General features: G+C 39.0%; 1 protein-coding gene and 1 pseudogene across 8 annotated transcripts in view; one reads left to right on the top strand and one right to left on the bottom strand.

Moving 5' to 3' along the window:
- The window catches only part of Ccdc141 (coiled-coil domain containing 141), a 227,633-nt gene that overhangs the window by 15,712 nt on the left and 189,315 nt on the right, over positions 1-22,606 (top strand). The window lies entirely within an intron of this gene.
- Positions 15,451-16,211, bottom strand: LOC106007992 (ADP-ribosylation factor 1 pseudogene; annotated as a pseudogene).

Below are 22,606 nucleotides of genomic sequence, written 5' to 3'. Positions count from 1 at the left end.
TCTTAGGCTTTTGAAATTGAGAATTTTTTTCTATTAAAACTCAAAATAATATTCTGACAACTGTGAAACATCAAACCTTCCTGGCCATTTTCCCTGTTTTAATTCACACTTCCCTGTTCTGCAGGATGCTTCCTTTCCTAGATATCCAGTTCCACTGAGTAGGAGGAAGCTGTGGAGAAACCAAGGGGCTCAAATCCAAAGAATATTCTTTATATCTAGAAAGTGCCTTGGGTGATCTTGTGAAGTACGGTTTTTGTAAGTAATAGTGAGAGATTGTTTAGTCCTTTTGTGCTACTGTAACAAGATATCAGAGACGAGGTACTTTACAAAGAACAGAAATTTATTTCTCATGGTTCTTGAGGCTGGGAAGTCTGAGGTCAAGGTGCTGCTGCTAGCAAGGTTCTGATCTCTCTGCTTCCAGAATGGCATCCAATTGCTTCATGACTTAGAGGGAGAAGCACTGTATCTTTACAAGGAAGAAGGGAGAGAAGGGCAAAGACAGGACCAAGCACCCTGAGTGGAGATCTTTTATAATGATACTAATCCCTTCAGGAATGCAGCGTCCTCATGATGCTCCTGAGCTCCCAATAGGCTCCCCCTCCAATACTGTTCCATTAGGGGTTGTTTCCAATTTGTGAATTTTGTGGAACACATTCAGACCATAGCAGAGGTGTTGGTTTAAGGGATTCTAGAGAGTCCATAATTAATCAATTTAGGGTGAGCAGGAATTCAAAGTATGACCATGGTCAATGAAATGTTGATGTGAGTTGATTTCTTAGAGGAGCAGGAAGTTTAGGAGGAGAAGATTTTGTAGGCACCGAGACCATAGTAATCCATCTCAGCCTAGAAGTCAAGACTTGGCTGCTGGCAACAACCCCAAATTTTTTATGGGAACTAGAATCCAAAGTCTTTACTCTAATGACAAAAAAGGCCCTTGGTCCGAGATTTGATCTGACAGGCCAGAGCTCTGACAACTCAGGAAACAGAGCACATAATGCAGAACAAAGTAGTAGAACATGGCTCCACCTTCTCTCCCAGCCTTGAATACTGCTGAGCTAGATAATGTTAGGATAAAAATGTATCTCTTGAATTCTGTCCAGAAGGCGACAGATTCCTCTGCTCAGGAAAAGACACACACGTATTGTCTTTTACTGAGAATGACAAGATTTTCGCTTGCTCTGTTTTGTTTAAATCCACTATGACTCCTACTTGATCAGCCTTAGCCGAAATACATCTTTTCTAAATTATAGACTTTGCTTTAGATTTATAATCATGTATAAATGTGTAAAACTCAAGGAATTTCCAAATTACATGGTTGTATAATTCTCTTGACAAATGAATGTAGCCCTTAGTCCTCAGGAGAGTAAGACAAACTTCTGATTCCATGGCTAGCCCTGTTCTCCAAAATACCTGTATCCACCGTCTCCTTCCTACCACATACTCAAACTTCAGGCATTTGAGTGAGATTAAACATTTTGTCTTTTTTACTGGCTCCAGTTCCAGGCCTCCTCACACTGCTCCCACTAGTGTAACTAAACACCTGGTGGAGTGCATGTGTGCTGGGGATGCTGATGAGTGCAGACTGGCAAGCAGATTAGGGCAAGAGATCGCAGCTCCACACACCACCAAGTCAGCAAGTGGTGTCCCACTGAACTGCACCCTCACCCCTCAGACTGGCACCTTCATGTATGTCTACACCCAGACAACAAAAGCTCCAGAAAATCCCTCTTTCATGTCTAAGCAGCAGAAAGAGGACCCCGAAGGGTAAGAGGAGAAAGGGGAAATGTCCTGCTTTTGATTTTTGCTTCCGTGTGTCCAGTGTTTCTGTCTCCCATGGCAGTGGTGAAAGTGAAAATGGTGGCAGCCACCACGGTGGTGCCTGCACCTCTGAGAGGTGATCCTCTCTGTCCGTGAGAGCCATGGCTTCAATGCTGTAGGTGAGTTCACACTACTTTCCCCCTTGCTCCTGTCTTTTCTACTGCTTACACAGTGGTGAGAGGTCCGTGGCTGAGTGAGGAAAGAAACCCCTGCTTTCAGGCCAGGGGACCAAGAAGGAGAGCTTCCTTGGGACAAATTTCAGGCACTGAGTCAAGCCAGGGCAGTGAGAAGTCAGAGCAGGTGAGAGAGCAGCCTTTGCCTTTCAGCTTTATAACTCATATTATATGGACGCTGTCTGATTTTCTTAAAAGAAAGCCTAATTATTTGTCAATAGACAGGGAACTCTGAAGAACCACAGCTCTCAAATTCAGTTTCAAAGGACATATTTTTCACTTTAAGCGCCATCCTAAGTTTTTCCATAATTGGAACTAGAGAAACTCCAACCACCCAAGGCTGTTGGTGGCTGCTTTCTGAGCACCTGAGATTCCTTGTTCACTGATCTGATAGGGTATTAAACTTTTATTAATATATGGAAAAGAAAATACTTTGCTAGTATGTTACACTTTTGGGGGCAGCAGTAAATAGAAATATATCATCCAACCCACAAATATAAGCCACATTTGTAACTTAAAATATTTTGGCAGACACAAAAACATTTTAGAGAATTAAATGCTTATATTAGAAAAGAATTAAGTGTCTCAAATTGATGAGCTAAGCTGAAGAGACAAGAAAAATAGGAATAAATTAAGACCAAAGCAAGCAGAATGGAGGAAATAATAAAGAGCAGAGGTCATTGCAATTGAAAATAGAAAAGCAATGGAAGCCGGGGATTTAGCTCAGTGGTTCCGCAGCCTGCCCCGCAAGCACAAGGTCCTGAGTTTGATCCCCGGTACCAAAAAAAAAAAAAAGAAAGAAAAGCAATGGAAAAAAAATCAATAAAAACAAAAGTTGGTTCTTTGAAAAGTTCAATAAAATTGATAAACGTGCAGTTAGACTGAAAAAGAAGGAAAAATAATGAAAATTACCACTATTAGGCATGAAAGATCAGTATATTACAAACCTCACAGTCATTGAAAGTACAATAAAAATGCACGACAACTCTGTACACATGAATTCAACAACTAAGATATAATGAACCAATTTCCTCAAAAGCCATAAGTTACCAAAGATACTCAAAAAAGAAAAGTAAAAAGAAACAAGTAAAAGTAGTTTAATATGATTAACTTATCCCTACATATAGAAAATATTAACATTTAGCATGTGATCATTACTAATAAGATGTTTTGATTTTTGTGCTAACATTTAAACACCAGTAGCACATCAGGACTTGAACTAGGCACATTTCATATGATTAGTGGCTAATATATATCCAATATGGTAGATTTAAAGAATAGTAAATCTCCTGGAAAACACACACACACACACACACACACACACCCTGCTCAGGGGAAGTTTATAAATAAGCCAATATATGCAGAGCCTGAAAAGGATAATTGTGAAATGATATTTCTTTCAGGGACAAGAAATTAAAGAGAAGCAGACCAAATTATTTCCAATAGCAAGTTTTTGAAAACAAGTAATAAAGCAGTCTTATTAGACATGGTCATAAAAGAAGTAAGAAAAATTTTCCTAGTGTAATATTTAAAAAAATATGCATGCATATAAATGCATTTGTACACATGTTTGGTAACCATTATAATTTATTTATTAAAAAAGAAATTACTTTAAAACAAATAAATTATGAAAGCATTTTGAAACAATGAAAAGAAAACCTTATATTAATCCACTTTAAAAAGGTGACCGTAATTTAGTGGTGAATTGTCTGGCAACAAATTCTGAAAGTATTATTGTACATTGCATTAATAATTTTATATGAAATTAATTTTTTGTTCATTATTCATCCAATGCACAAATATTGCTCAGTGGATCGCTGATGGTTATGTTGCTTATAATGATAACATGAGAATCTAAATGCAATTCAGACTCTAAAGATAGCTAAAAGGTTTCTGTTAATATACTTGGTTAATTTTGCTTAATATTGGTTGACAGATCATTAAAGATTGAGTGGTTTGTTACTTGTGTGATGAATATGTAATTCTACCAAGCAAGGATATGCTTTCTGTTAGCATATTTAGAAAACTTACTAACTTAAGAGTAGTTTTTATATTGCTTAATTGATTTATAAATATTTCATATCTGACTAGTTTTTGTTTATGTTGTAGATGTTCTGAATAATAAAAGGGGGGATGTAAATGTTATTGAAAAAATATAATCTCTAATAACTTGAGTGTTCCATCAGTTTTTATTGTCATTTAATGTTTTGTTGTTGTGTAGATATTACTTATACAAATGGGGTAAAGATTTAAATACTTGGTAAAGCTGCTTTCCAGGATTAAGCTACTAATCTAAAAAAAAGTACTTGGTGGTTAATAAGATAGGAAGATGAAAAATTCTGGATTTTCCTTTTCTTACATCACCACCACTCAGTAAAACCAGAAAACAAAAAATAACTAGCTTGCTGAAATGGTTAATTAAATATAGGGACACCAAAAAACATTTTCAGTTCTGGAATTCCCAACCTGACCAATTTGTTAGTAATCATGAGAAATTTCTTTTAATAGATCAGGTTTGTATTTCTACTAAAAACTACTTAACTAAATTTGCAAATAGGATTTTGCCACAAATACTAGAATTTTTCATCAACTTGTGGATCCAGTATCTAGCAAGGACCTGAGTTCAATGCCCGGTACCAAAAACAAAACAAAACAAAACAAAGCAAAATAAAGTTCCTACCCCTTGTAAAGCTTAGGAAGACAGAATGATTCCTTTCTATTGATCATCTATTGTGTGCCAGTCATCATACTAGATGTATTAGGTATGTAATCCTCAAACCAACTTTGTGAAGTAGGCAATATTTACATTTAACAGATAATTAAACAGAAGTGGCTCCTGTCCAAGTCTCACAATGGCTTGTGGTCACTCTGTGTTATTGCCCTTGCTTTTTATTTATTTATTTGTTTATTTATTTTTCGGCACCGGGAATTGAACTCAGGATGTTGTGCTTGTGAGGCAGGTGTGGTCCCACTGAGCTAAATCCCCAGCCCCCCGGCAATTTATTTAAGAAAATGTTATTAATATGCACAATATCGGTATTGCAAGGTAATATATAGAAGACTTCCTAAGTGCTGATGATTGGCTCATAGAAGAATCATCAAATCAAGAAAGGAGAGTATTTATTTAGATCTAAAAGGAGGTTATGTGGAAGGATTGGGAGTCAGAATGATGTCCCAGACAGGGTTGGCAGAGCTGTTGAAGTAAATATAAGCAAGACACACACAGGCACATGAGGAGCCCTGTCAGGAGTATCAGGAGATATGGCTAAAATGGCCTGGGGAATAAGGGCTGGGGAAGAAAGGCAGTACACATTGGTGTGCATAGTTTGATTTAATTGTGGCCAACACTGGGCTCTTAATGGAGGGGATATATTTGCTAAAACAGTTTCATGCAAGTTACATTAATAACTATTAGCAGGGAAATTGGGAAATTTTTGGAGTTAAAAGATGTACATGGGTGCTATTAGTAGGAATTGGTATTTATATTAGGATTCTGAGTGAGAAAGTAAAAAAATCAAATTTAAAAGTCTTTGTTATAGTAGCACAGTATGTTTGTATAATAGAAATATATTTTGCTGAATTAATGAGTTACAAAGAAAATATTTCAGAATCAATTTATTTTCAATGGAAATAAAGGGAATAGTCAAAGATTATCCCAAGCCCTTAAGCCTGTAGGATAAGAAAGTAAGGTATCCCCTTGTTATTAACACATAATTGTCAAAAATGTACCGTTTTGAATCAGAATGTCCTGTATATCTGGCAGATTGGAGGTCACTAGTATTATTTGCTAGAGTAGTTTCAGGAGCGCCCTGATGCTGGACACCAAGTCGCAGTTGCTTAGTGAATAATTGTGAAGGGAAGAATTGGCAGTAGCAGAAGTGAGCCACTGCTTTCAGAATTGGACCATGGCGAGACAGTGATGCAGCTCCAGAGGCTTTTGTTGGATAGGAGAGGTGAGAGGTCGCAGACACACAGCCTTCACTGAAGAGCTGCAGTGTGAGTTAGTGAAGGGTTTACCAGGTCTCTAGACTTCTGTAAAATACAGTTGTGAACTTTGGAAGGAAAGGACACAGTGAGGAGAAGAGAGAAAAACCACGAGAGGGGATGACATGAAAATGCACCATCTCCACAAGGAGCAGTTAGAGAAAGGGAGGCTTAAGTAGATGGCTCTCAACCTAGCTGGCATCAGCATCACTTCGGTGCTTAACAAACAACTCAGGACTCAAGTGAGCAGGCCTTAAGCCTGAAGAGGCAAGGGAAGACTGTAACACCTGTACATCTTTAAAAAACATTTTGCTGGGCCAGGGATTTAGCTAAGTGGTACTGCGCATGCCTTGCAAGTGCACGGTCCTGAGTTTGATCTCTGGTACCAAACAAATAGCATTTTGTAGTAATGTTGATGCACAATGAGGAATAAGAAGCTCTGGCCCAAACCAGAAGAAACATCCTTCACTAAACACCAAATTAAAGGTCTTGAACAGAGGTTTCATCAATGGAAATTGAAGTGCACCTTGGAAAATAGGAGGGAAAAATATTCATAGATACATCATAAAAGTTTGGGGGAAAGGAAATGTCAAGACAGAAGTACTGAATAGCATTAGAAATAGCAGTGTGTCTGAAGAATTTGCCATTAGATTTGACAAGGAAAATGTTACTGATCTTGAAACCTTTCTGGAATATTTGCCACTTATTGCTATGGACCATGCTCTTCTATAAATTGTGTCTGCCTCCCTCTCCTATAGTATCTGGTCACTTGAGTAAGACTGGCTAACTTTCTGAGGCAGAAGTGTCTCTGTCTTCTACTTTGGTTTCAGCCTATGGACAGATGTTAGTTTAATGCTCATATTTATTTACTATTCTGTTTGGTATTAAAACTTTCTAATGTCCTAGTGTTCATCAGGTCTTAGAGAATGTGTCCTTCTCTTTGTTGTTGTTTTTGTTATTCATCAAGCATGGTAGAGTTCAAGTTTCTCATTAAAACACAAAATAGCATTTTTTTAGCATTAATTTATTTTATTGGTACATTGTAAGTATAAAACACAATTATATTTCTCATTGGGAATTGTACCTTTACATAATGCATCTTGGTTCTTATTTTTTCCCCCATTCCTAGCCTTCCCTTCACGCCCTCCACACTTCCCTATTTACAAAGACTTTATTTCCATTTTTTCCATTTCTCATCATTTCTCCTTTCCCTTCTTTCCTTTCCCCTGCCCCTCCTACTACCCCTTACCCCTTTGGACCTTTTCTTCCTATTTTACATTATGGATTATTCATTCTAATCATTGGTACATTTTAGGTATACAATATAATGACATTCATCATTGGAAATTTGCACCTTTACATATTCTCTCTTGGTTCTTATTTTTCACCCTTGCCCAGTCCTCCCTTCAACCCCTCCATTCCTTCCTTTTTACAAAGATTTTGTTGCTATTTTTCCATTTTCTCATATTAATCCCATTCCCTTCTATCCTTTCCCCTAGCCCTCCCACTTCCTTCCCCTTTGCCCCTTTTCATCCTATTTCACATGACCTATTATACATTTAGTCCTTATTTACACTTTCAGGTTCTCACACCAGAGAAACTATTCAGTATTTACACATGTGTGTCCTATTTCTTTCACTTAAGAGTTTCGCCTCAATGTACATCCACTTAGCTATAAATGTCTCTAATTTCTCATTTTTTATGGCTGAGTAGTACTCCATTTTATAAAAAAACACATTTTCTTTATCCAGTCTTCAGTTGATGGGGATTTGGGCTGTTTCTAAGTTTTAGCTATTACAAACTGCACTGCTATGAACATGGGTGCACATATATCACTGCGGTATGATTCTTTTAATTCTTTGGGGAAGATTCCCAGCAGTGGAATAGTGGGGTCAAATGGGATTTCCAGTCCTAGTTCTTTGAGGTATCTCCATACTGATTTCCACAGTACTTGCACCAGTCTACACTCCCACCAGCAGTGGAGCAGGGTTCCTCTTTCCCCACAGCCCTGCCAGCATTTGTTATTGGTTGATTTCATGATAGCAGCCATTCTTTCTGGAGTGAAGTGGAATCTTAGCTTTGTTTTCATTTGCATCTCTCGAATGACCAGTGATGTTGAACATTCTTTCATGAATTTATTTGCTATTTCTACTTCTTTGTCTGAGAAATGTCTGTTCATTTCAGATGCCCATTTTTGGATTGGATCTTTAAATTTGGGAGATCTGATCTTTTTAAGTTCTTTATAGATTTGAGATAGTAGACCTTTGTCTGAGGAAGAACAGATGAAGATTTTTTCCCACATTGTGGGTTGTCTCTTCACATTGCTGGTGGTTTCTCTTGCTGTGCAGAAGCCTTTTAATAAGAAGAGATCCCATTTGTTGATTGTTTGTGCTAGTTCACGGGCAACTGAGGTTTTGTTCATAAAATCTTTTCCTACACCGATGTCTTCAAGAGTTCTACCTAACCTCTGTTCCAACTGGTTCGGCGTTTCTATTTTAATATTTAGATCTTTAATCCATTTTGATTTTAGTTTAGTGCATGGTGAGAGATACAGGTCTAGTTTCAATCTTTGGCAAGTTGAAGCCCAGTTTTTCCAGCAGCATTTATTAAAGAGGCTATCTTTCCTCCAGTGAGGGTGTTTGGCTCCTTTATCGAAGATGAGATGGCTGAGTGTGTCTGGCATTGTTTCTGCATCTTCTAATCTGTTCCACTGGTCCTCAGGTCTGTTTCTTTGCCAGTACCATGCTGTTTTTCTCACAGTAGCTTTGTAGTAGAGTTGCAGGCTGGGGATTGTGATACCCCTGCCATGTTTCAGTTACCTAGAATTCCTTTTGCCATTCTGGGGGTCTTCTTGTTCCAAATGAATTTTTGGATTGTTTTCTCAAGGTCCATGACATGTGCTGCTGGGATCTCAATTGGAATTGCATTAAATCTATATAGCAGTTTTGGAAGTATGGCCATTTTCACTATATTAATCCTTTCTACCCAGGAGCAGGGGATGTCTGTCCATTTTCTGATATCATCTTCAATCTGTCTTTTCAGAGTGCCATAGTTTTCAGAGAAGAGGTCTTTGATTTCTTTTGTTAGTATGATTCCTAGGTATTTCAGTTTTTTGGATGCTATTGTGAAAGGAATTATTTGCGCTATTTCTCTCTCAGTGAGCCTGTCATTCGTGTAGAAGAAAGCTATTGATTTTTGTGTGTGGACCTTGTAACCAGCTACTTGACTGAATTTGGTTATTAAGTCTAGAAGACTTTTGGTGGAGTTCTTGGGGTCTTCTATATAGAGTATCTTGTCATCTGCAAATAATGACAATTTGACTTCTTCATTTCCTATCTTTATTCCTTTTATTTCTTTCTCTTGTCTAATTGTCATGGCTAATGTTTCCAGAACTATATTGAACAAGAGTAGTGATAGTGGACATCCTTGTCTTGTTCCTGATTTGAGTGTGAAGGATTTCAGTTTTTGACCATTTAGTATGATATTGGCTGTTGGTTTTTCATAGATGGCTTTTATCAGTTTGAGGTTGAGACCATCTATTCCAATTTTTTGTAGGGTTTTTATCATAAATGCATGTTGGATTTTGTCAAATGCTTTTTCTGCATCTATGGAGATAATCATATGGTTTTTGTCCTTGGCTCTATTGATAGAGTGTATTACATTGATAGATTTTCGTATATTGAACCATCCCTGCATCCCTGGGATGAATCCCACTTGATCAGGGTGTATGATCTTTTTGATGATCTTCTGCATTCTGTTTGCCAGTATCTTATTAAGGGTTTTTGCATCTATGTTCATTAGTGAGATTGGCCTATGGTTCTCTTTTTCAGTTGGGTCTTTCTCTGCTTTGGGGATCAAGGTGATGCTTGCTTCCAGGAATGAATTTGGGAGTATTGCTTCCCTTTCAGTTTCACTGAAGAGTTTAAACAGTAGTGGGAGCAGTTTCTCTCTAAATGTCTTGTAGAATTCAGCAGTGAAGCCATCAGGGCCTGGGCTTTTCTTAGTTGATAAGTTTTTAATTACATTTTCAATTTCATTGGTTGATATTAGGTTGTTCAGAATTTTTAGGTCTTCTTCGTTCAACTTTGGTAATACATATGTATCTAGGAATCTGTCCATTTCTTCTGTGTTGTCCATCTGATTGGTGTATAGGTTCTGGAAGTAGGTATTGATGATCCTCTGGATTTCTGCTGGGTCTGTTGTAATTTCACCCTTTTCATTCCCAATTGCATGGATTTGTATCTTTTCTTTCCTTTTTCTGAGAAGGTTGGCTAAAGGTTTGTCAATTTTGTTGATTCTTTTGAAGAACCAACTCTTGGCTTCATTGATTTTTTGTATCGTTCTCTTAGTCTCCATTGCATTGATTTCTCCTCTGATCTTTATAATTTCCTCCCTTGTATGAGCTCTGGGTTTGTCCTGCTCTTCTTTTTCTAGAAGCTTGAGGTTCAGCATCAGGTTGTTTAATTGGGCTTGTTCTGTTTTCCTAATATGTGTATTCACTGGTATGAATTTCCCTCATAAGACAGCTTTCATTGTGTCCCACAGATTCCGATATGTCGTATTGTCATTGTCATTTGATTGAAGGAATTGTCTGATTTCTTCTTTAATTTCCTCTGTGACTCATTGGTTATTCAGAAGTGTGTTGTTCAATTTCCACGTGCTTATGAAATTTTTTGAGTTTCTTTTGCGATGGATCTCCAATTTCATCGCACTATGGTCTGATAATATACAGGGGATAACTTCACATCCTTTGCACTTACTTAAACATGTTCTATGTGTGAGTATGTGGTCTATTTTGGAGAATGACCCATGTGCAGCTCAGAAGAATGTGTATTCTGATTTTGTGGGGTGGAGGACTCTGTAAACATCTGTTAAGTTCATTTGTTCAAGAGTTCGATTGAGTTCTAGTATTTCATTACTTATTTTTAGTCTAGTTGATCTATCTATTTGTGACAGTGGGGTGTTGAGGTCCCCCACTACAATTGTATTAGTCCATATATGACTTTCCATGTCTGTTAGTATTTGTTTTATATAGTTGGGTGCACTAGTGTTTGGTGCATAGATATTTATGATTGTCATCTCTTCCTGTTGGATTGTTCCCTTTACAAGGATGTAGTGTCCTTCTTCGTCTCTCTTAATCAGTGTTGGTTTGAAATCTACTTGATCTGCCAAGAGGATAGCTACTCCTGCTTTTTTTCGGGTTCCTGTCGCATGCAGTATTGTTTTCCACCCTTTAACTTTCAGTCTATGAGTTTCCTTTTGAATGAAGTGTGTTTCTTGTATGCAGCATATTGTTGGATTTTGCTTCTTGAGCCATTCTGCCAGTCTATTTCTTTTGATTGGTGAATTGAGACCATTAACATTGATGATTATAAGGGAAACATATTGACTTGTCATTGCCATGACTTTTTCTTTTTGTTGCGTTCTCCCTATTTACATTTAATTTCTTGTCATGCCAGATGTGTTCATTCTGCTTTGCTTCCTGGGGTTGTGATCCTCAATGTCTGTTCCTAGGATTTTGTGTAAAATTCTTTGGAGTGGTGGTTTGTTATTCACGAATTTCTTAAGGTGCTCTTTGTCATGAAAGTATCTTATTTCTCCATCCATTTTGAAAGATAGTTTTTCAGGGTACATCAATCTGGGTTGGAGGCTGTTTTCTTTTAGGGCTTGGAATATGTCACTCCAAGCTCTTCTTGCCTTGATGGTTTGCGTTGAGAAGTCTGCTGTGATTCTGATGGGCTTTCCTTTGTATGTGATTTGTTTCTTTTCTCTGACTGCTTGGAGAACTTTGTTCTTCTGTTGTGTTTCTGGAATCTTTACAATTATATGCCTATGTGTAGTTTTTTTTTAATCAAGGCTACTTGGAGTCCTACATGCCTCACTTATCTGTATGTCAAGCTCTTTTCCCATGCTTGGGAAGTTTTCTGCCATTATTTCTGTGAAGAGATTTATTATGTCATCTACACTCTCTCCTGTTTCTTCATTGAGCCCAATCAGTCTTATGTTATTCTTCTTTGCATCATCTAGCAGCTGCTGGATTGATTTCTCATGTTCCCTTATAATTTTGAAGTAATTTTTCTTTTCCTGGTCATTAATTGCAATCTTATCGTCTATATCTGAAATTCTGTCCTCACATTGGCTCATTCTGCTGTGTAGACTTTCAATGGAGGTTTTCATGTCCTGGAAATCTATTTGCATCCATTTTATGGATTCCATTTGTTTCTTATGTTGGGATTCCATCATGTTCCTCAGCTCCTCTCTAGATTTATTAATCATGTCTTGCTCTAGGAGCACAATTTCTCCTGTTATCTGAGAAATTATTTCTGATTTCCTTTTTTTCCAGATCCCCTTTTGCTGCCAGTTCAGTGGGTCCAGGTGGTTGAGTATCAGAGTGTTCCATCTCATTTCCCTTTGGGATTGCTGTAGGTGATCTGGAAGTCTGGTTTTGAGACTTACTTACTTGTTTTCTCATTTCGACTGGGGCAGGGGCCTGTTAGCACCTGCACAGATTACCTCCTCTGAGCTGGGTGAGGTGAGCCAGGGGCCGCGAGCAGCAGTAGGGATGGTGACCCAAAAGCCCTTTCCTGTGAGCTGAGAGCAGCAGGAGGGATGGTGGCTGGGAAGCCCCTTCCTCTGGACCAGCAGCAGTGGGATGGTGGCTCAGAAGCCCCTCCCTCTGGGCCGGGAGCGGTGGGAGGGATGGTGGCCTCTAAGCCCCTTCCTCTGGGCCAGGAGCAGCAGGACAGAAGGTGGCCCAACAGCCCTTTCCTCTGGGCTGGGAGCAGTGGGAGGGATGGTGACCAGGAAGCCTCTTCCTCTGGACCAGGAGCAGTGGGACGATGGCTCAGAAGCCCCTACCTCTGGGCCAGGAACAGTGGGACTCAGTACCTTGGTCTGGTGGTCTGGTGTCCTCTGCGTCTTTGTAGTGTGGAACCAGGTGGCTGCCTGTCTGCATCGGGGTGATTCTGTGTCTTCCGCGTGACTCAGGACCTCGGTAGGGTGTGCCCCGACCTTCCTGTGTGCAGCGGGCTGATTCAGCGTGTTCTGTGCGACTCAGGACCTCGGTAGGGCGTGCACAGTCCTGCCTGTCTGCAGCGGGCTGATTCGGCATCTTCTCTGCGACCCACAATAGCATTTTTGATGAGCTTCCCTCTCCTTCAGTATGTGTTTCATTTTTGTCTTCTTTATTATTCTGTGAATATATTTCTATCCCCAGGGTTTAGCCCTGTGCTTGGATTATATGTTCAATAAATGTTTATGGAATGAATGAATGCATGTATCCATTATCTAATTTTTGTGCAATAACAAAAACTAACAGAAAATCTCTGCATAGTAACAAAAGAAACAGGCAAAAAAAAAAGGAACGTGGATAGGGAAATACATCATGATTTAAATGATGTTTATGTACCTTGCTCTTTTACACATCAGTTCTAAGGGTTTTAAGGAGCCTCAATTATTAATGTACAGAACATTTGGGCTCCTAAGAGAACATGGTGGGACTGATACATTATTAATGCTATTAGTTTTTCTGGTTTGTGTTGTTATTTTTTTAACTGAGCTCAAGGAAGAATTTCCAAGTGAATTATTGATATCCTCATTTCCGAATGCTAAGTCAGCCTCCTCTGTGAAGCCTTCCAAGAGCTCCGGCCCCAGCCCAGGCCTATCTTCCTCCCTTGAGCCACCTCTGCCTCCCAACCAATATACATTATTTACAGTCTCACATGAAGGTGGCACTTGCTCAAGTGTGGTGTGTGTAAAGTGCTTACTTCTATATCACTTTGGTTACTTGGTAAAAGGCTGCTCTCCGGACCCCTACAAGATAAGAATCTGGGTCAAGGCAATTTATACTTGTAGCTCTAGGCATGTAGAACTACTTTAATATTGATTTGCTTGTGTAAACCAATTTGTTTTGCATATGTATATATCTCTCAGAAGACTGTAAGCTTTCCTCTGGATGGAGATTATGTTGACACATATGAAGTTATTATCTGGATGATTTGTTTTTTATCAGTGCTGGGGATAGAATCCAGGGGCCTTTACTTAGCTTTTATTACTTTTGAGACAGGGTCTCACTAAGTCACCAAGTTTCCCGGGCGGGGCTGAAACTTGTGATCTTCCTGCTTCAGCCTCCCAGATCACTGACATTACTGACCTGTACTACCAAGCCTATCTTATTAGCTAGATAATTTCTGTCTAAATTAGTGGTAGGAGTTTGGGAGTCTAAATCAGGACATGTGTATAAACACAATGCAGTGGACATTCATTGAATGCTGTCTATGTGCCAATCACTTTTTAAAATTTAATATTTAATTTAAAATATTAAATATATTTAATTGTTTGATATTATTAATTTATTTATCCTTAATACAACCATAGCAGTTGACCTATAAGCTTGGCCTGCCTGCATATGTGTTTCGGAACTGCCACTTCATTGTGTACTTTTGGGAAAGTTACTTATCCTTTCTCTGTCTTAGTTTCCATACCTGTAAAATAGAGATGCATAATTGTGCCTACCTATTCATGTGAGTTTGAGGATTCGGTGAGTTGAAACATTTAGAGTATTTAGAAAAGGGCTTCCCGCATAGTGAGTGTTTAATGATTGTTATGTATTGGCATTCTTTTTATTTTATTTTATTTTTTAATAGTTAAGGGACTTTATTCTAACAGCTATAATTACAGTGCTTGTCAAAATGAAAACTGAAAACAAGTATACAAAACAGTTGATTACTAATCGTGTATTGAAAGCAGTAAGAGGTTCCACAACACCAAATAAACCAGTTCTGAAGTTTCCCCAAGATAAATTTAACAGTTCCAGTTTCTTTGGTGTTTATCAGAATACAAAAGAAAAAAGTAGAGGTCGTCTTTTCTGATGGCAAATCGGACCCTTACAGGCTGAGGGAGAAGCTGCTTCACACGTGGAGGTGGAGTGCTCCGGGACGGGGTCTGGAATGGACCGGCCGACCCAGCTGGCAGGCGCTCCTGCTGGTGAGACCCAGACTGGACAACGTGTCTGAGTGGGCACTGAGGACAGGGCCTGCCACTCCAGCTGCACTGGGCGAGGGGGAGGCTGGTCCCCACGCCCACGCCCCCGTCACAGCCCTCCCAGCCCACCCTGAGGGGACCGTGAGAACGTGAGTACAGGCACGCTGTGGGATGCAGGTGACCCAAAGACAGGCAGGCACGGGGTCTCTACTTTGACCATGCCATGGATGGCGTTTGTTTGTCACATCTTGTGTGCCCGGTGCAACGGCCATCTGATGACTAGTGTTCAGGCCGAACTGCAAAACCTACACTAGGCATAGCCTCCTGTATGTTCAAGTGTTCTCCTTATCTTGTAATTTTTAACTATTTTAAAAAATGCACTGAGTTTGGGTTAAAAACCGAATGGATCCTGATACCAATCTACAGCCCAGTGGCTCCTGGAGGCTGGGTGCTCATGCTCCCAAATCCCTTCTCGGTACTAACAGTGAGTTGATTCTTTTCTTTTTTAACAATAAAAAAGCTGAGTAATATTACATAGGAGTACCAGAAACTGCCTCAGTGGAAACAGAAACTATTTACATTAAATAAAAACCTGGCTGCAGGCTGCGTCTGCACGTGTACAGCACGGTGTGTGCACACTGCGCCCAACCCATGGAGGCAGCTTCTGGCACTCTGGACCACAGAGTCGCACGTTTGCCACATGAGAGGAAAGCAGAGGGCGGAGAGGAGGAAATGAGGGGAAGGGGGTTCTGCTTACTTCTGGTTCTGGAGTGATTGGACAGCCAGTCCAGTCCTTCATAGAGCCTGTCCCCACTGGAGGCACAGGTGGCCTGAAAGCACCAGTTCCTGTGGCGTAGAGAGAGCAACCCCAGCTCGTCTGTGATTTCAGCTGCGTTCATCGTGTTGGGGACGGCATCCGGAGCTCATCCTCACGGGCCTCGTTCACACGCTCTCCCTGTTGTCCACTACAAAGACCAAGCCTTGGGTGTTCTGGAAGTCGTGGCGCCACAGTGTTCGGATCTTGTCCTGGCCACCCACATCCCACATGGTAAAGCTGATGTTCTTGTATTCGACGGTCTCAACATTGAAACCTATGGTAGGAATGGTGGTCACAATTTCACAATTTCACCAAGCTTCAGTTTATACAGAATCGTCGTCTTCCCGGCAGCATCCAGGCCCAACATGAGAATTCACATTTCTTTTTTGCCAAAGAGGCCCTTGAAGAGGTTCGCAAAGATATTCCCCATCCTTGTGGATTCTTTGGAAACGAGGAAGCTAGCATATGCACAGGTTGGCTTATTTGTCCTATTCACAGGGCTCATACAGCTGGGAAGCGGTTGGGCCAGAACTCCAGCCAAGGTGGGTGGCCTTTGTGTCTCACCTGTATGCAGCACCTGTATGCACTTTGATCATCAGCTGGGCCACTGGGTCCCTCTCGCTGAGGGGAGTTGTAGGAGGATGTGCATCACTTCTCAGCCGACTGGAAAGGAGCCCTCACTTCTTTCTTATCAATGCTGCTGATGCAGAGCTTGCAGGATTTGCAGGAACCGAGTCCCTCTAGCAACAGGATGGTCTGTCATTGCACGCTGGAGTCCCTGTCCACTATCTGCCCACTCTGTGCTTGGTGCTGGGAGGGACATGAAAGAAATGTAAGAGGCATTCTTGGCTTCTCGAAATTTATAATGTATAACGTGTAGAGGACAAAATGACCCTGGTAGACCCCTGAAGCAATTAAATAACAGTGAAATCACAACATCAAGGCACTAGATGATTAATTAAGTCCCCAGATGAAAGATGCTGATAGTGAAAATACCATAAGAAAGTTCAAGGGAAAAGATAAATTAATTTAGCTGGGATTGTTTCATGGGGAAGGTGATTTAAGGTCAAACTTGAAATAAAGGCTTGTGGAAGTAAGTGGAGCGAAAACCAAAAGTTTCTGGGATGGAAAACTTTAAGTCTCCAAGGCAGAAGGGGCTCTTTCCTTTACTTTGGTTTCATCCTGTGAACAGATGTGGGTTTAATACTTGTATTTATTTACTCTTCTGTTTGGTACAAAAACTTCCTAATGTTCTAGCTTTCATCAAGTCTTAGGGAATGTCTTTGTTGGTGTTTTTGTTTTTTAGCAAGTACAGTGGAGTTCAAGTTCCCAGTAAAACACACAATAACATTCTTGATAAGCCTCCAGGACTCTATTTTTTCAGTCACATAAAAGAGCACAGAACTCTGAGGGAAAGGTAGTGAAATCTAAACAATTCCAAGGACACAGACAACTCCCTTACACAACAGAAAGCGCTATTAAGAATCTCAACCATGCACCTGTAGATCATTTCTAATTACATTATTTACTTCGTTTCACAGAGCAGACCTGGAAGAATAATTTATATGCAAATGCCAAAGTAGAAAAAAAATTAAGAAAATGCATTTATAAGAAGTAATGTTGTAGAGGCTTTTGAGTACATTTAAAATACCATCTTTTATTATATAAAATATTTTTGAATAGCAATTATTTTGCAGTAAATTGAGAAGAAAATATCAGATTCTATTTGTGTTTCATTATAAAGGGGCTAAGTTGTAGCCTTGAAAAGTGAAAGTTGTTTGGGAACTTCCAATATGAGTGGATTTTTAAAATAACCTTTTAAATGGGTCTGGTTTAAAAACAAAAGAAAGCCCCTATTTCTTTTTTGATTCCAATTGACTAATTCAATACAATGTTAGAATTTTTCAATTTTTAAAAATTTGCCTGTTTCTGTTATTGCTTATGTCACTGACATTTCCTGGTGACAATAGAACCATTTGGTAGTTTACAAATTTGGTTTTAGCCGGGAACCCTGAAAGTTAAAACATGACATAGGAATTTGCAATTACATGAGGGATTTCAAGTAGAGGTTATTTGTACTCAGAACTTGGCCCTCAGGCTTTCAGCAGTCCTTTCCCTGCAGCTTTGATTTCCAACTGGAAGCCGACCGGAAACCTAGTTCTGTCCTCTCCCTTGTGTGCTGGCTTGGATTAGGGCAACCCATACAAGCAGAGCAGAGTAATAGCTCCACCAAACTGGCATTTGCCCTAAGGTTCTCATGGCCAGAATTCAGTGGTTGTTTATTTCTCCTTCATCAGAAACATATTTTGAATTCATAAAGTCATTATGCCTGTAAACACTGTGAATATACTCAAAATAACCAAGTATGATTTCCAGAGAAAGGTATAACCCACGTGGAAAATGAAATAAATGCCTAAAATGCCTCAAAAGGAAACGTGTAATTTCCAAAGTATTTACTCTGCTGTCTTATAATTATGTGACATTTTCCTTACTATTATTGATGATGATGCTAATAGTCACACACTTTCATGGAGGACTGAACTGCGGGCAGCCTCTGTCTCCCGCACCTTATATGCTTCCTCTCATTTCATCTCGTAACAGTAGTATGAGAAGCCCATTAGTGTGACCACTCTGCAGATGTGAAAACGAGTCCTCATAGTTAGCAAGTGGCAGAACCTACTGCCGACATGATTTTGAGGTGACCTCTAGCGGGTCCCCTCATATCTATCCATGCTCTTCTTATCCAGTCCATTTCTGTTGGCACAGATTCCACAATTAGAGAATAATTCTTTCAAATTGTCAAGAAATGGTTCTTTATTCAGATATTAATAGCAGAACAAGCACTTTTCCATCCTTCTACATGTTGCCAACAGCACCTGTTGGCAGTTCTCCTTTCTCACATTCTACTTCCCTGAACCCTAAAGGCTTTCTCGTCCTTGGTTTGCACCAAAGCCGGATGCTTTTGTAAAGTGTAGGGATAGTAATATGAATATGTTTAATGGAATTAAGTCCTTATATTAAAATAAATATTTTTTGCTAGTGGAGTTGTGGCATTGTCCCGCTATGAAAAGGATTTATGGTGAATATCAGGGTTTCCTCACATTCCTGAAATCACACCACATATTAATTATTCTGTTAGCGTTTTTCATTGCTCTAGCCATCATCATTAAATGCTGAAGCCTATAGAAATATAACAAGGAAGGCACACAACCAGGTTTTACCACTGAAATCTTTTCATAAACTACCACTCTAACAACTAGGTTAGAATAATTACACACGTATGTTGAACAGTACAACATATGAATCATTTATGCTTCCTTTAGAGGCTGCTTTCGTGTACACTGTCTCATTGTAGCTTACATAGTAAGTACCAGTGTGGTGTGGACTTCCTTTTATAGTGAGAAAACTGAGTCTCAGAGAAGTTAAGGAATTTGCTCAGTTCTAGTAACTGGATGAGCTAGGACACAAATCCAGTTTGTCATGATCATCCAACTGTGTTGATTCCTGTGGACTCCTGGCCCAAGCTGAGCCCTGAAGCGTTATCTATAGTGTACACCTGATTTCATGCAAAGTGTGGTTAAATTGAGCCCATGATGGCTCCTTGGCCTCCAGTGTGGAAGCGTGACAGAAGTCTGGCCCAGCATGGTGGATTCTGGTGTGCAATCCTTAGGTCTCCTGGGTGGTAGTGTTGTTAACACAAAAGAGCACAGTGGCAGCCTGGTATGAAGAGGAACGTCCCATAACTTATACAGAGGACAAATATCAAAATGGATAAAATTACAATTTTGGATTTTAGCTTTAAAGCTCCTTAGTAGGAGAACAAAATATCCATTTGTATTTGAAGCATGCAAATGCTCTCTATGGATTTTAAGCAATAGTGATAACTAGAGCATCTATATTGCTCATGACTATGAAGCTACTTTATCATATCTTACCTATTTAAATGATCTTACTAGTACAAAATGGACTAAGGGCTATACTGATACATTTGATCTATATTGTTTCTACTTTTAACATCAATATTAATTATTAAAGTATAGCCTACTGAAGAATAATCATTTTGCCTTTGATATTAAGCAAGGTATAAAAAAAGATAAAAAGGAAAAGAAAAAATAATTTACAAGTAGCTCTGCTTACCTAGACACTTTAAAATCTTTTCTATATGAGATAAATATTGTGTATTTAAACTGAAGTTACTGAACAAGAAAAAAAAAGTGGAGTGTTGAGCAATGTAAGTGTATAATAGTGAGGGCTTGGAGGTGATAGATCTTTAGGATGAATGCTTCTTTCTCATCACGAATGATCTGGATATGTGAAATAAAGTTTATGAAGTCACTTATTTTTAAAATAGGAAGGTGCTTTTCTTATCCATAGTGTAGACCATGAATATATTTTATTGATTCCTGGAGTTTTTAAGATTTTAAAAGATGATATAAATATTTGGAGCATATATTAAGTACAGTATTTAGATTAGTATCAAATATGGGGATCAAAAGGGACTTTTGTCTTATGATGTAATATTGGCACGGTAGAAACAACTGAATTTTTGGATCATCAAATTATAGTTAACCTTGACAAAGCATAATGCTCTGACCTTGGAAATGTAGGAAGCCAAGGAAGAAGGGCATGGTCTTTGGATATTTATAACTGCAGAGAAACTAAACTTACATTTTTTGGTTTTTAAAAGTTGTTTTTAAGGAATTATCCAAAGAAAAGTTAATGACCTAATGTATTAATCAGCTTTCTTATTGCTGGGACAAACTACTCAATATGCATAACTTCAACAATAAGGGGTTTAATTTAGTTTAAAGTTTCAGAGCACTCAGTCTGTGGTTGGCTGGTTCCAAGGCAGCAGCTTCATGGTGGAAGAGCCTGGCAGAGCAAAGCTGCTTAGTTTGTGGTGGAAAAAGAATATGGGGAAGAGTGAATGCACACTGCAAAGATGAAGCCTAGTGACCAGCTTCTATCTGGGCTCCGCCTCCCAACAATGTATCTGGTGTGTTCGTATCGCTGGATTAACCCATTGACTGGCAAAGCATCCTCATGATCCAGCCACCTCCCCAGAAGTCTCTTAATCTAGCCAAGTTGACAAGATGGAGGGACACACTTTTCCTCTCAAAATATGAATTCTAAAATGTCTCTTTATTTTATGCTATTTACCTTTCCTAGAAATTTCATCTTAAAGTTGAAATAGGAAGGGATAGAGGAAACACACAAATAAGTAAGGCAGTCCTTGCTTTCACCTAGTTTATAATGTATGAAAATAAAGATTTGCTCACAATTATAACTACTCAGCACAATGCAACGTCCAAATGAGAATGTTGGAAAGAAACAATGGAGTCCACAGGAAAAATTGCTTTTGAGGGCCGGGGATTTAGCTCAGTGGTTCTGGCGCCTGCCTCAGAAGCGCAAGGTCCCGAGTTCGACCCCCGGTACCAATAAATAAATAAATAAATAAATAAATAAAATTGCTTTTGGCTGGGGTGAATGTAAAGGAGGAAACAGCATTCTCTGGACCTAGGACTTGAAGGCTCACAGGCTTTGAACAGGCAGCAATGAAGATATGCACTCCGTTTAAAAAAAAAACAGCCAAAGCTAAAATAAATCCTTGATATTATGTGCAAGAGACTGACATAAAATAATTGAATCTAACTGTTAGACGTTTTCACAATTTTCTTAATATTTTATTCCTTGCTTTTTGGTATAGTATGTTAAATATTTTCAGTTTTAATAATAAAACTAAGGCTATTTCTATAAATTAGAGATTCTCCTGTTTATGTTACAGGTAGATTTACTGCCAGGAAAACATATGCAGGATATAACACATATATTTACTCTTTTAGTAAATTGCTATTCAAGGGACCATTTAATGCTCCCGTGAAGAGAAAGTCCATAATCCTTTTTGTACTCTGCATGGCAGTTGAAGTGGTGCAATGACTATAAAATACACTCTACTTAAAAACAGCAATTTTGAAGCTGCACTTAAAAAGACAGAGTGCATTTTTCAAGTATCAAAGAATGGCCTTGGTTTTCTACCCTTTTGGAACCCAAAGGGAAAGTAGTCCCTTTAACATCTTTTTAAATAGCCAGCTTTATAATAATGCTGGCCAGAATGTCTTTTTCTTAGATCCAATTTCAAAATACTTTCCTAAGTTTAATCACTAACCAAGTGGGAGAGGAAAACTTAAATTAAGCTAGCCTTGACCGAGTCCCGAGGCAAGTCATTTTTCAAGGGTTGCTCCTCTTAAAAGCTCCATATCTCATTGTCAACCCAAAGTCTGCTTGCACTGTGAACTGGCTATTCCATTTGTTCTGTTATACAGCTAACTTAAAAAAAATGTTATTATTGCTATTGTCAATTAATCTAAGTGTTTTATTTGGTGACTGCCCTAAGCTATCTTCAACCTGAGAATGGATTTCTCATATCTGAGAATATGTCGGTTTTTTTTTAAAGTTAGGACAAAAATTGATTTTTTCTTTAGTCTTGGAAAATAGAATGAAGTGTTTTTTTTTGGCACCTCAGGCTCCATATAATTTTTCTTTATATTTTGTATAACCCAACTGCCACATTCTTCAGTATAAAGATGGCACCAAAGTGAACAGAAGGGTTCATTATACTGGAAAGTAGGTAAGGGAATGAGGGTGTAAGGAAGGGCACAGGGAAGACTCTATGGTTAACTCACAAGGGAGAGAGGGAGAGGTGACCACCCGCCTCTGTCCCATATTACAGGTGAAAACATAAGAAAGGGAAGCTCATTTATAAGAAGGATTCCTCTCATTTGTAATGGGACAATGTAGCTCTGTTGCACAGTGTCACTATCAAAAGATAGAC

Source organism: Heterocephalus glaber, unplaced genomic scaffold, assembly GCF_053883595.1.
Source record: "Heterocephalus glaber isolate CG9 unplaced genomic scaffold, H.glaber_assembly_v1.0 deba00000347, whole genome shotgun sequence".
Classification (NCBI taxonomy): domain Eukaryota; kingdom Metazoa; phylum Chordata; class Mammalia; order Rodentia; family Bathyergidae; genus Heterocephalus; species Heterocephalus glaber.
This window is presented reverse-complemented; position numbering and strand designations above follow the sequence as displayed.